Raw genomic sequence first — 13,914 nt, forward strand, 5'->3', positions numbered from 1 at the left:
GCTTCTGACTCATGTGGTTGCAGGGGCTGACAAACCCCAAATTGCAGGCTGCTAGCTTATGAGGCTACAGAAGCTGGCAAATTCCAATATCTGCAGGTCAGATGGCAGGTGGCTGTCCCACAACTCAAGAACCAGGGACAGAGGATGACAAGTTGGATGCAGGAAAGACAGAGGGCAAGCTTTTCCAGAACATTCATATATATTGGATGCAGGCCATGCCCCAAGAAAATCTTTTTTCAACTGATTGGTTGCTCACATCAGATCACAAAATGGAGGATGATTACACAATATCTGCCAAACTACTGAGAATTATAGCCTAACCAAATTGGCACATAACCTTAACCATCACAGTCCACTCCTTGTCAACTTGGCATCTGTACACATCTCCCTAAGCCATACATAATCTCTAAATAAAGACAATTATAAAGTCATACTTGTGCCTAACATCATACAACTAACATGCGTACAACTGAAAATGTACTAGCCCCATTTATGCCTTATATTTCATAATAAGTAATGGAAAAGGGAGGGAAGAAAACAAAGATATTTCATATATATGTACATACATGCATATGTATAAATGCACACATACATATATAGCAAAACAAGGAAGAAATACTCATAACAATTAAAATGCTCATTTCTGCAACTGGTCACGAGGTCATAGCTGGAATGTAGAACTACCTTCTTCCACCACCCAATCTGCATTCCCTTTGCCTTCAGTAAGTGCCTCATCTGGTCATAGTTCCTTGCCTGGTGGGGTGGCCCAAACCTTCATTTCTGAAGGGTCTGGGCCATTAGTAGCCGTGTCAGAATTGGATTCCTGTAATTTTCCGTTGACTTTAATCACAGGGCATGGTAGTACTAAGAGACATTGTAAGGGATTTCCTGTATTCCAGACATACTCTTCTTTACCTCCATTAAAAAAAAAAAAAAACCCAGTGCCGTCGAGTCGATTCCGACTTATGTAGTACTAATCAGATTTCTTCCTGGTAATCAGAATCAATCACACCAGCCAATACAGTAACTCCCTTCTTTGCCATGGAGGAGCCCAAAGTGGCCAGGTATCATTCTTAACTTCCAGTTCAATGGAATCAGTGTTGTATCTCCTGTTGGGTACATTCCTCTGTTTGGAACAAAGACCTCTAGACCTACAGCTTAGTGTTGCAGGGACCTGAAGCAAGTATTTTTGGGAGTGAGTTACTACGGGCGATAGTGAGTGGTGCCACTCCTATTTCCACCCATTGATTCCTGAACCCTGAATCTTGGCTATGGGAGAAACAGCACCATACTTTGGACACTGGTTTAGAGCTAAGACTGCATCTTGGAGAACATTGCCTCAACCCTTCAAGGTATTGCCACTTAGCTGGTGCCATAATTTTGTTTTTAGAAGGCCACTCCATTGTTCTATCAAGCCAGCTGCTTCAGGATGATGGAGAAGATGGTAAGACCAGTGAATTCTGTGAGCACGGGCCCATTGTCACGTTTCATTTGCTGTAAAATGGATTCCTTGATCTGAGGCAATGTGGGATACCAGGACAGTGGATAAAGCATTCTTTAAGTCCATGAAAGGTAACTTTGGCAGAACCATCGCATACAGGGAAGGCAAATCCATATCCAGACTAAGCGTCTATCCCAGTAAGAAAAAAAACGCTGCCCTTTCCATGATGGAATTGGTCCAGTGTAATCAATGTTCCATCAGGTTGCTGGCTGATCACCACTAGGAAAGCTGCCATATCAGGGATTTAGTGCTGGTCCCTGTTGCTGGCAGATTGGGCACTCAGAAGTGGTTGTAACCAAGTTGGCCTTGGTAAGTGGAAGTCCTTGTTGCTGAGCCCATGCATAACTTGATTCCCTTTTCCCCAGTGAACGGTCACTCTCATAAAGGCCATAGATTCCTTTCAAGAAGGCTGGGAGAAAGGTTAACAGTACAAAATTATGACAGTGTAGTGAGGTCCTTCCTCAAGGGGACCTGGCCTCTCCTTCATTCAGAGAGTTGTGGGTCTGTAAACTGGCTCAAGTCTGGGAGTTGATTGAGGGGCTGTGACTATTCTGGAGATTAAAGTTAGACTGCCATTCAATTGACCTAGAATTCTTCCACTGGTACCAAAACAAAAAACCAAACCCCGTGCTGTCAAGTTGATTCCGACTTATAGCGACCCTATTGGACAGAGTAGAATTGCCATACAGAGTTTCCAAGGAGTGCCTGGTGGATTCAAACTGCCGACCCTTTGGTTAGCAGCCATAGCACTTAACCACGACTCCACCTGGGTTTCCAATCCATTGGTACAGATCAAGTAAATATTAAGCAGACTTCACCATATATCTTACTCCTAGGGACACCATGACTAAGTAGCCAACATCATAAGTCCAAATGAATCAGACTCTTCTGGTTACTTCTTTGACTCTGTTGTCCATTGTGGTAACCACACCTACCTTGTCTTCATCGATTAAGTGCCACCACTTGGCCCCTACCACCACCAGGTTCAGTCAGCCCCATTGTAGTTAGGTGCCTTAATTCCGTTAGGGCAGTCCCCACTGTCAAATCTGAATTGCACGAAATAGCATTAACAGCCATCTTTGGGGATGCTGGGGCTACCCTCACCAATTTTCCTCACCACTGTGATAAAAGGTGTGTCCTCTGGGCACTTCGTGGGTGGGTCTGTGGGTGCAACCTGATAAATCCACTCTAACATGCCAATTTCCCTAAGCTTTTGAATACCTTCTCCTACAGTATACCAAGGCAGATCTGGCATTTAAACTTGGTTTAGTGTAGGCTACCACTGTTCCAGTGAATCAACCAAATAAATTATTAGATCCTTTTATAAACTCTGAAACATTGAATGAAGGATCTGTGCTTAGTAGACCCATACCAATTAACTCAGACTGATTCAACTTTATGTTCCTTGCACCATTATCCCAATTCCTTAATAGCCATTCCCACATACATTCCCCTGGTTTCTGTCTGTATATATTAGAAAAATCAAGCAGTTCTTTTGGAGTGTAGTATACTTCCTCCTGAGTCACAGCTTATACTTCATCTCTTGGGGCTCACTGAGACTTAAGTCTAGTTATAAGATCTAGAAGCAAAAATGAGTGATGGGGGTGTGTCCTGAGCAATGTCTTATAAGGCATCTGCCTCAGGTGATGCTCCAGGCTCCACCCCAGGTTATTTCTCCTACAAAGATCCTTCAGGTAATCTGATCAGATGGGGATGGAAGGGATAATGGTTTTACCTGCTAAAATGGCTTAGCAGACAAAGACGGAGTAATCTCTCCAGATGGGAGTAAAAGAGCTGTTTCTGTTGACTGGGGTGATTCAACAGAATTTAGAGCATCAGTGTCCCCAGATTACTGCTTATCTGCCCGTATGTCCCCATTTCAAGTTTCAGAGTTCCATTTCTTTCCAATCAATGCCCTCACTTTAACTTCAGACAGCATCTGAGGTTGGAAATCCAATTGCTTTGTAATTCGGCCACTGTTACGATAAAACACCGTTGTTTGGTTTTCAGCAATATCAGCTCTGTTATTGAAAAAAAAAAAAAGATTTCTTTCAGGGCAGAAGTGACAATTTTCAGGTTTTGCATGAAATGCACTGACTGAATCTTTGAGTTCATCCCTCTCGCCACTTTGTCTAGCAAAAGTAATATCAACCAACCAGCTTCCTTATATTTCTCATTCTGGCAGTATTATAGGAAAGTATCAAATATGCAATCACTCAGGATTTGTCTTTCAAAAATATTTCATCCATTGGTGGTGATATTTTGCATATTTCTATTGCCACCTAATGTCACAGATTAGCAGTGCCCTCTATCCTGCTGGAGGCAGAATCATCAGTGCCTTTAAGACTAGCCAGACATGGGAACCAATTCAGAAAACTCAGCCTTACAATTTTGTTCCTCTAGAACCACTCTCAGTACCAAATATCTTAGGCTGGGTTCTCTAGAGGAGCAAAACCAGTGATGCATATACATACATATATATATATGAGTGCGTGTGAGTGTTTGAGTGTGTGTGTTGTGTGTGTATATATATGTATAGTGTGTGTTGTGTGTGTGTGTGTATATATATATATATATATATATACACATATAGTGAGAGACAGAGAGAGAGATTTATTTCAAGGAACTGGCTTACACAGTTGTGGAGGATGGAAAGTCCCAAATCAGGTTGGAGGCTTCTCCTCACTCACTTGGCTGCAGGGGCTGACAAACCCAAAATTGGCATGTCAGACAACAGGCTGCTGGCTCACAGGGCTGTGGGAGCTGATGAACCCCAAATCTGCAGGTCAGACAGCAGGCTGCTGGCTCAGACCCCAAACACTGGAGGTCAGAAATGGCAAGTTGGATGCAGGACTGACAGAGAGTGTTTTGTTGGAACATCTGTACATATCAAATGCAGGCAACACCCCCAAGGAAACTCCTCTTTCAACTGATTGGCTGCTCACATCAGATCACAAAAGGGAGGATGATTACAGAATATCTGCCAAACCACTGAGAATCATGGCCTTGCCATGATAACACATAACCTTAACTATCATATATATATATAGATAGATAGATAGATATGCTCCTGAATCAAATTAAGAAGGCAATTAAGCATATATACATTTTAAACTATAGGGCCACTATGAGTCGGAATCAACAGCAATGGGTTTGTTTTTCTGGTTTATGATTGTATTGACTTTCCAATTATTTTACAAAATACTATTATCTTTATCTAGCCAGGTTATAAAGTTTAAAATGCTTAACCATGGTAAGCAGTCTATTTGTTTACTGAGCACAAACTATGCAAGATGAATAATTTATTGTTCCTGTCCTCAAGTCATCCATGCCCTAAAGGGAGAGAGAAGGAAAGAGAGAACTCTGGTAACTAACTCTAAAGACTGCCTGGTGAATTTGAACTGCTGACCTTTTGGTTAGCAGCCATAGCTCTTAACCACTACACCACCAGGGTTTCCAACTGTAATATAATGTGACTTGATAAGGTAAGGCATCATCCAGGAAAGCAGTGAAGATTGTGCTTGTAGAGATTGGAGAAAGGAGAAGGAGGTTAAAGAAAATGTTAAAAATAAGGTAATATTCCACTGGGGCCTTGAATGATGAATAAGTGATAGTAGTCCAATCAATGGAGAGAAAATTGAGTGAAGGGGGCCTACATATATGTTTTGATTTTATCATTATTGCTAAGATGATAAATATTCTAATACTTTATGTGATTTTTGTCTTTAATAAGCCTTTTATTATCTATACCTGTTATCAGTCAAACTTCCTTTAGTATATCCTTGCCATCAGTCTAATGACAGCACCCAACTCTGAAATATTGGAATAAACCTTTTGTTATTTCAGCACCGTAGAATTCTCCATGGCCATATCTCAGTCACAGGCAATCTATCAACCATCCATGATTAAAGAGATAGTGTTCGTGGTCTCGTTCTAATATACTGTGACTCCTTTAAATACCCTATACAATGCAGGGGATTAAGACTTTTTTCTTTTTTGAAGTTTGGTTTAAATCTTAACCAGGGAATTACTACAAAACAAAAAGTAGAACAACTCTGGCTGAAGTTGAAAGGAGGTGGTCAGAGCCCACTCACCACTGATAGGAAGCATGTATCTGCCTCTGGAAGTCCACCACTAAACTTTATCAGTTCATTGGAGTCTGCAGAGAACTTTGCAAACCACTGGACTAGATGAGAGCTACCAAGCACGACTGATGTCCAGCAAAAGCATAAGACATCAATCCTGGCATCTTTGAGCCAGGCTGCATTGCCAAGGAAAATGCCCATTGACCAGCAGGCCCAACACCTGGGGCTCTCTACCTAGAAAAGGAGACTTGAACTTAAATTTAAGGTCTTCCAGCTGTGAAAGTTTCCTTTCTTTGGATTAGGCTTTTTACTTAAACTCAGTGCTGAATCATTGGTAGATTTTCTGCTTTTACATTCTGTCCTTGTAAACTCCTTAATATGTACTCATTTACTGGTTAAAAAAAAAAAAAAAGTTAAGTGACATTATAACCTTGTGATAGACCCTAAAATGTTTACCTTTATTATGAATGTTTGGACTTCACTTAAACATAGCTAAAGGCTGTTATCTGAACTTGTCAAGGTCTTCATTTGGATATAGAACCAACCACAATGGAAGCAGCAGTCACGAAATCGAACACTATATTGCATTGGGCAAATATGTTGCAAAGGTCCTCTTTAAAATATTCGAAAGCTAAGATGCCATCTTGAGGACTAAGGTACACTTGACCCAAGCCATTGTATTTTCAATCGCCTTATATGCATGCAAAAACTGGGCATTAAATAAGGGAGACTGAAGAAGAATTGATGCCTTTGAACTATGGTGGAGAAAAGAATATTGAATATACCAGTGGGGCGAAGAACATTGAATATATCATGGACTGCCAGAAGAATAAGCAAATCTGTGATGGAAGATGTACAGCCAATATCCTCCTTAGAAGGGAGAATGGCAAGACTTCGTCTCATGTACATTGGACATGTAATCAGGAGGGACCAGTTCCTAGAGAAGGATATCAATCTTGGTAAAGGAGAGAGTCAGAGAAAAAGAGGGATACCCTCAATGAGATGGACTGACACAGTGGCTGCAACAATGGGCTCAAACATGACAACTGTTGTGAAGATGGTACAGGACCGGGCAGTGTTTTATTCCATTGTACATAGGGTTGCTATGAGTGGTGTTGTGGGGTGAAAACACCACAAAGTTTAATAAAGCAAAAAAAAAAATTATTCAGCATATATATTTTCAAAAAGGCAAAAGTGGGAAAATGGACAAGCATGCCACTAGAGGCATGTCTTTCTGAGTCCAAAGAAATATTACAGAATAGACAAGAATGGGAAAACAGATATTCACGCTATCACAGCCATGTCTGCCTGAGTCCAGGATTTAAGAACGGGAAAACGGACAAGCATGTTGTTGGAGCCATGTCCGCCCGAGTTGAGGAAACTTACAGAGTCATCAGTATACGTTAACATTACAAATGGCAAAGTCATTGAAACCTTCACCTTCTCACAGATTGGCTAGAAACTTTGATCCTACATTTTGAATTTTCTTTCTTAACAATCATTGGTACAAGTTTCAGTAATGACAGACAGGAAGGTCCTCATTGGTTCAGTAAATTTTCTATTCACTAAATACTAATAGAAAAGATAAAAGTTGAATGTCTTTTGTGTTGTTTGATTAGTTTATGTGAAAGGTTCCCTAAAAGATATTTTCCAAGATTGCCCTAGCTATTGTCTTTACATCTCAGGGCCCAAATGATATGTCCTTGTGAGTCCAACTCCACTGGGTCACATTATCTATGCTCAAGAACAGGGAATAATGACTCCAATATTATTTCCTAAATCAGTGGGAACTGACTGGAGTGCACCTAACAGCAACAACAAAGGCTGTTATTTAACCTATTTTAGGCTTCAGAATTAAAAAGATCCTTCCATGGATCTTACATTTTAAACATAATGTTATTTTAGAAGCATAAGAAACTCAACTAAAAAAAATTGTCACCAAAAGAGTAATATAGCAAAACATAACTTATTTTCCCAGAAAAACTAACTTATCTTGCTTCTGTGGTCCCAGAGACCTGATTTTAAAAGTGTTCTCCACAGGCTCCACTTACTGAATCAGAACAGCAGTATTTATTATTTTTATAGGAATCAAATCTTCCTTTAAATATATTGCAAGTAAAATACATATCATTTTATTTTGGTACAATTTACAGGTATATAGATATATGTGAAATATAGCTACCACATGTTACTCTTACATGTAGGATATTGCTCAGGATACTTTAAAATTCTGGTAAGTTCACTAGAGTTCAAATAAAAAGGTCTCTGAGTCTTATCCAAGCAGCTGTGGTTCCTATTTGAATTTTAGCCTAGATTATTAAAATCTCAAACCACAAAATTCCCCTAGGAAATCTTGCATAAGCATTGTTCTCGTTGAAAAGGGCTGGAATCAGAAAGGAAGCAAGAGGTTCATGTTTATGTTGGCTTTAGAACATCAAAAATCAAGTGGTCAATTCTTCTTTAGATGTGTGTTCATAACCCTCTTAAAGGGCAATAGTAAATTGTACGTGTGGATTTCAGAAGACTGTGTCCCCCAGTATGGAACCAAGTGCGGAACTGCTGACTTTTTGGTTAGCAGCTGAGCACGTAACCACTTTGCCACCAGAGCTTCTATCCCCAAGTAAGCAAAATAAAAAAATGCCAATAACAATCAAATTCCTTTGCTTCAAAAAAAAAAAACTGGTTTAAACAGTAGTTATTTAAAAAAATAATAATTTTATGCAATGTGTCAAGTAAATCTATTCTTCTGTGAAAGGATTTCTTTGACCAATATGAAGGAAAGACTTAAAAATACTTTAACATATTTCCTTTCTGGCTTAGACCAGAAAAAATACAGTTGCTAAACTGTTTTTAAAAAGGTAGTTGGTTATGCTTCTCTAAAGCAGGTATCTTATAACTCGACCAGAGCCTGATGAGAACATTTTCATATTTGCTAATAACAGAACATGTAAAATGGCCCCTTTGTGGAAAGAGCTCCTGGAGCAGTGATGCTTTATACAGAGAATCCGTCATTGTGAAAAAGAGCAACGTTCTTGAGTATTCCTAAGAAGGTGTCTGATGGACAATACTAGCTTAGCAGAGGAGAGGTAAGGAAGGGAGGAACGGATAGGGGAGTTACTATTTTTGAGGAAGTGGGTAGGGAGTTCTGCTGAAAATATTCCACACTATATCCAAACCACAAAGGTTTACTAAACAGAAATTTAAATCAAAAGGAAAACAGGATGTTCATCTGGGACACATTTTTGGACACATACTTTTAATACCACATGAAAGTTAGGCCATCCAGATGTGAAAGCAATAAAATTTAAACACAAAAACAAACAATAAAATAAGAAGTCCAATTGGATGATGGCCTTAAACTTTTCCTCAGTGAAGTTACTGGATCACAAACAGAACAATTTACACTGAGGAAGAGGTGGGGTGGGTTCATGGGGCCTGTGTGTTCTCACAATGGACGAAGTAGAATAGCAATCTGGTTTGAGGAAACACTGAGTGTTGGCAGTCTCTGCTTTCTGGACTTCTTAAATTATCTATTTTAGGCTGAAATGGAAACTTAATGAAAGCCAACACTTCAATATCAGATCAGCTGCAGGAAGGAAAACATAAAAATAAAAAAAAAAAAGCTGTTGGTACATATTGTACCCAGACAATATGAAGCAAGAAATGAATAACAATTTCTATGAGCTACCTTCAGAATCGACTCAATGGCAGCAAACAACATGAGCTATCTTAAGGATAGTCATCCCATCACAAATACAGAGCAATGGTGTTCTTAAAACTCAGAATTCTTAAGAATGTATAAGTAAGAAAGTCTTGGCTAAGATTTAAGACAATAGGAGTGTTATGGCAATGTGAAACTATTGTATGTTTCACACAGTTAGAAGGGAAATGTTTTAGGGTATCATTTACTTATTTTTAAGGTTCTTATTTTTAATATCTTCAAATTGTATTTTTTTTTTTTCCCTTGATTAGTTTTGGAGCTTAACAATTGAAACTACTGAGTGGTAGTTTAAACATTTGCTTTCTATAATCTTTTGTCTGCTATAGTCTAACAACTTAGGGTAAAAAATACTTAAGGTAAAACACAGTATTTTTGATACTGGTCAAGTCGTATGTTCTATATCCTGTGAAGAAAGGGAAGAAGTTTGAGAAAATATCAGCTTACGAGATGTAATTATTTCAGAGTAAATTACAGATATTGGTCAATAAAGTCAAATCCTGAATAATGAAGTTCACATTATTTTCTTTTAATTTTTATTGTACTTTAAGTGAAAGTTTACAAATCAAGCCAGCCTCTCATGCAAAAATTTATATACACCTTACTAGATATTCCTAGTAGCTCTCCCCCTAATGAAACAACACACTCCTTTCTATTCTCTATTTTCGTGTCCATTTGGCCAGCTTCTGACTCCCTCTCCCCTCTCAGCTCCCATCCAGACAGGAGCTGCCCACATGTATCTACTTGATCCAAGAAGCTCACTCCTCACCAGTATCATTTTCTATCCCATAGTCCAGTCCAATTCCTGTCCAAAGAGTTGGCTTTGGGAATGGTTCCTGTCTTGGGCTAACAGAAGGTCTGGGACCATGACCTCCAGGGCCCTTCTAGTCTCAGTCAGACCATGAAGTCTGGTCTTTTTACAAGAATTTGTGGTCTGTATTCCACTGCTCTCCTGCTCCCTCAGGGGTTCTCAGTTGGGTTTCCTGTCATGGCAGTCATTGGTTGTAGCTGGGCACCATCTAGTTCTTCTGGTCTCAGGCTGATGTAGTCTCTGGTTTATGTGGCCCTTTCTGAAAGGTCACATTATTTTAACTGAACATTATTGTTTACTTTGTATATTTTTTGTATATTCAGTTAAATTATTTTTGACAGAAGTTCACTTTTCTAAACAAAGCAGGAGCTGTACTGTTACGATTTGAGAAATAATAATAGCCACAAAATAATTTGAAACAGAAAATAGCAGATAAATACTGATTTAAGCCCAAATGAAACTTAGAGTTGGATTTTCCTTCCTCTTCCATTTCGTTAAAATAGATATGTGGCCTTGAGATTCATTCTCAATTGGCTTTATCATGTATTTTTCTTACAACAGCATAATTGTCTGCCAATTTTTTGGAAACTAAATTATTTAGAATATCATTAGGTTTCTTTGTCTTGTAATTATTTGAAACTTTACTTTTCTTTAATTAGCACATTTATTTTAGAAATGTTGAAAGTTATATAGCAAGTTTCTTTATACTAAATATATTGAGGGGGAATTTGTAGTGTATTAGTTTTATATTGCTGCAAAACAAATCACACTAACTTAGCATCTTAAAACAATAGAGAATTATTATCTCACATTCTCTATAGGCCAGGAGTCTAGGCACAGCTTAGGTGAGTTCTCTGCTTAGTGTCTCACAAGGATGCAACGAAGGTGTTAGCTGGGTTGCATTCCTTTCTGAAGCTCAGGGTCCTATTCCAAGCTCCCAGGATTATTGGAACAATTCAATTTGTCATGGTCATAGAACTGAGTTCCCCATTTTTTTGCTGGTTGTGAGCTGGGGGGCTACTCTTAGCTTCTAGAGTCCACCACTATTCTTTGCCAGGTGATCCATTCACAAACTCTGTCACAACACGGCACCTCCCTTCTTCAAAGCCAGCAAGGGAGAGTCTCTCACTCTAGTCTGATAAGAGAAAGTCCTACATAGTATAGTGCAATCTTGGAAGTGACATCCCATCACCTTCGCCATATTCTATTGGTTAGAAGCCAATCACAGGTTCCACCCACCGAAGGGGAGGTGGTTACACAGGGCCTAACACTGGAGGGGAGCCCTGGTGATGCACTCCTTAGAAACCCTAGGAGGCAGTTCTACTCTGTCCTATAGGTTACTATGAGTTGGAGTCAACTTGACAGTAATGGGTTCAGTTTTGGGTAACACCAGAGGGTGAAAATCATAGGCCCATCTTAGAATTCTACCTACCATATGTAGTCTTTTATATCGTTTTACAAATTCAAAAAGAACATTCTCATTAGAAATTATTTCAGGCATTCAAAATATTACTGTAAATCTAAGAGGTGTTTACTTGATTTTTCCCGTGAAATGTATTGGCACCTTTAAATTTAAATTTGATATTATTAAATCTAGCTACATAGTACATTGGAAAAGGTGCAGATATGATTTGGCTTGCTATAACATCAGGAAACCTCACTGAAAACTTCTGCTTCAAATAATGTAATTTAACAAGAACACTTTTATAGCAAAAATGTTGTATCTTAGCTTTCGTTCTCTGTTATATTTTGAAAGTCACTTCCTTTGAAGATCTTGGTTAAAAAATATGAAATTTTTTTCTTTTCTTCTTCATTCATTCATTCAACGATATACATTGAATTTCTTTTCTGTTTCAAGCTCTTTTACAAGTTCTGAGAATATAAATGAAAAAAACAGTGAGGAATTACACCTCTGCAGCAGTATGAGATTGGACGAATCACTTAACCTCTCTGAGCTTTACTTTCCTCAACATTCAAATAAATACATATAATTTTTATTCCAATTCACTTAAAAAATAACACCTATCTTCTACTTTGTTCCAGTCACCATGGATGACCTGAATACAGTGAGACAAAAGACAAAGGAAATGCCTTTTGAAAGTTTACAGTCTAGTTAGTGGGATGATGATAATATTGGTTATTGTCAAGAGGTGCACACAGAAAGAGAAGGGAAGACATAAAATCTGAGATGAGTTTTGATGGATGAGTGGGAGTAAGCCAACTGTGTCAAATGACTTGAATAGCAAATGCAAACAGGTTCTTGAGAGAGTGTATGTATTAGGCGAACCACAAATAAATGAGTTAGGCAGAATGTGCTATGTAAGCAGAGTGGGATGACAATAAACTAGATAAACACAGACTAGATCAAATAGGTACTGCCTGAGAAGCTCAGACTATACTATGAAAATAATGGGTAGTAGCTGAGAGATGTTAAATGATCAATGAAATAACGACCCTTACACTTTAGAAAGCTTACTCTCCTGTTGTTAGGTGCCCTCGAGTAGGTTTCAGCAGAGACCCTTCGTACAACAGAACGAAACACCGCCCCGTCTTATGCCATCCTCGCAATCATTTCTATGTCTGACCCTATTGTTACAGCCACTGAGTCAATTCATCTTGTTGAGGGTCTTCCTCTTTTTCACTGACCCTTTCCTTTACCAAGCACTATGTCCTTCTCCAGGGACTGATCCCTCCTGATAACATGTCCAAAGTACGTGAGGTGAAGTCTTGCCATCCTTGCTTCTAAAGAGCATTCTAGTTGTACTTCTTCCAAAACAGATTTGTTCACTCTTCTGAAAGTACATGGTATATTCAATATTCTTTGCCAACACCATAATTCAAATGCATCAATTCTTCTTCCATCTTCTTTATTCATTGTCCAGCTTTCACATGTGTATGAGGCTATTGCAAATACCATGGCTTGGGTCAGGCGCGCCTTTGTCCTCAATGTGACATCTCTACTTTTTAATACTTTAAAGAGGTCTTTTGTAGCAGATTTTCCCGATGCAATACTTTATTTGATTTCTTGACTGCTGCTTCCATGGGCATTGATTGTGGGTCCAAGTAAAATGAAGTCCTTGACAGCTTCTATCTTTTCCCCATTTATCATGATGTTGTTTATTGGTCCAGTTATGAGGATTTTCATTTCTTTATGTTGAGATGTAATCCTTACTGAAGACTGTAGGCTTTGATCTTCATCAGTAAGTTCTTCAAATCGTCTTCACTTTCAGCAAGCACGGTTGTGTCATCTCCATATCGCAGGTTGTTAATGAGTCTGCCTCCAGTCCTGATATGGCATTCTTTTTCATACAGTCCAGATTCTCAAATTATTTGCTCAGCATACAGATTGAATCTGTGCAGTAAAAGGATACAATCCTGAAGCACACCTTTCCTGATTTTAAGCCACACAGCATCCCCTTGCTCTTTTTAACCACTGCTTCTTGGTCTGTGTACCGGTTCTGGAATTCCCATTCTTCTCAATGTTATCCATAATTTGTTATGACCCACACAGTTTAATGTCTTTGCATAGTCAATAAAAGACAGATAAGCATCTTTCTGGTATTCTCTGCTTTCAGCCATGATCCATCTGACTTTGGCAATGATATCCCTTGTACCATGTCCTCTCCTGAATCTGGCTTGAATTTCTGTTAGTTCCCTGTAGATGTACTACTGCAATCATTTTTTAATTTTCCTCAGCAAAGTTTTACTTCCATGTGATATGAATTATATTGTTCAATAATTTCTACATTCTGTTGGATCAACTTTCTTTGGAATGGGCACAAATATGGACCTCTCCTAG

This window comes from Loxodonta africana, chromosome 5 (genome assembly GCF_030014295.1).
Source record: "Loxodonta africana isolate mLoxAfr1 chromosome 5, mLoxAfr1.hap2, whole genome shotgun sequence".
Lineage (NCBI taxonomy): Eukaryota > Metazoa > Chordata > Mammalia > Proboscidea > Elephantidae > Loxodonta > Loxodonta africana.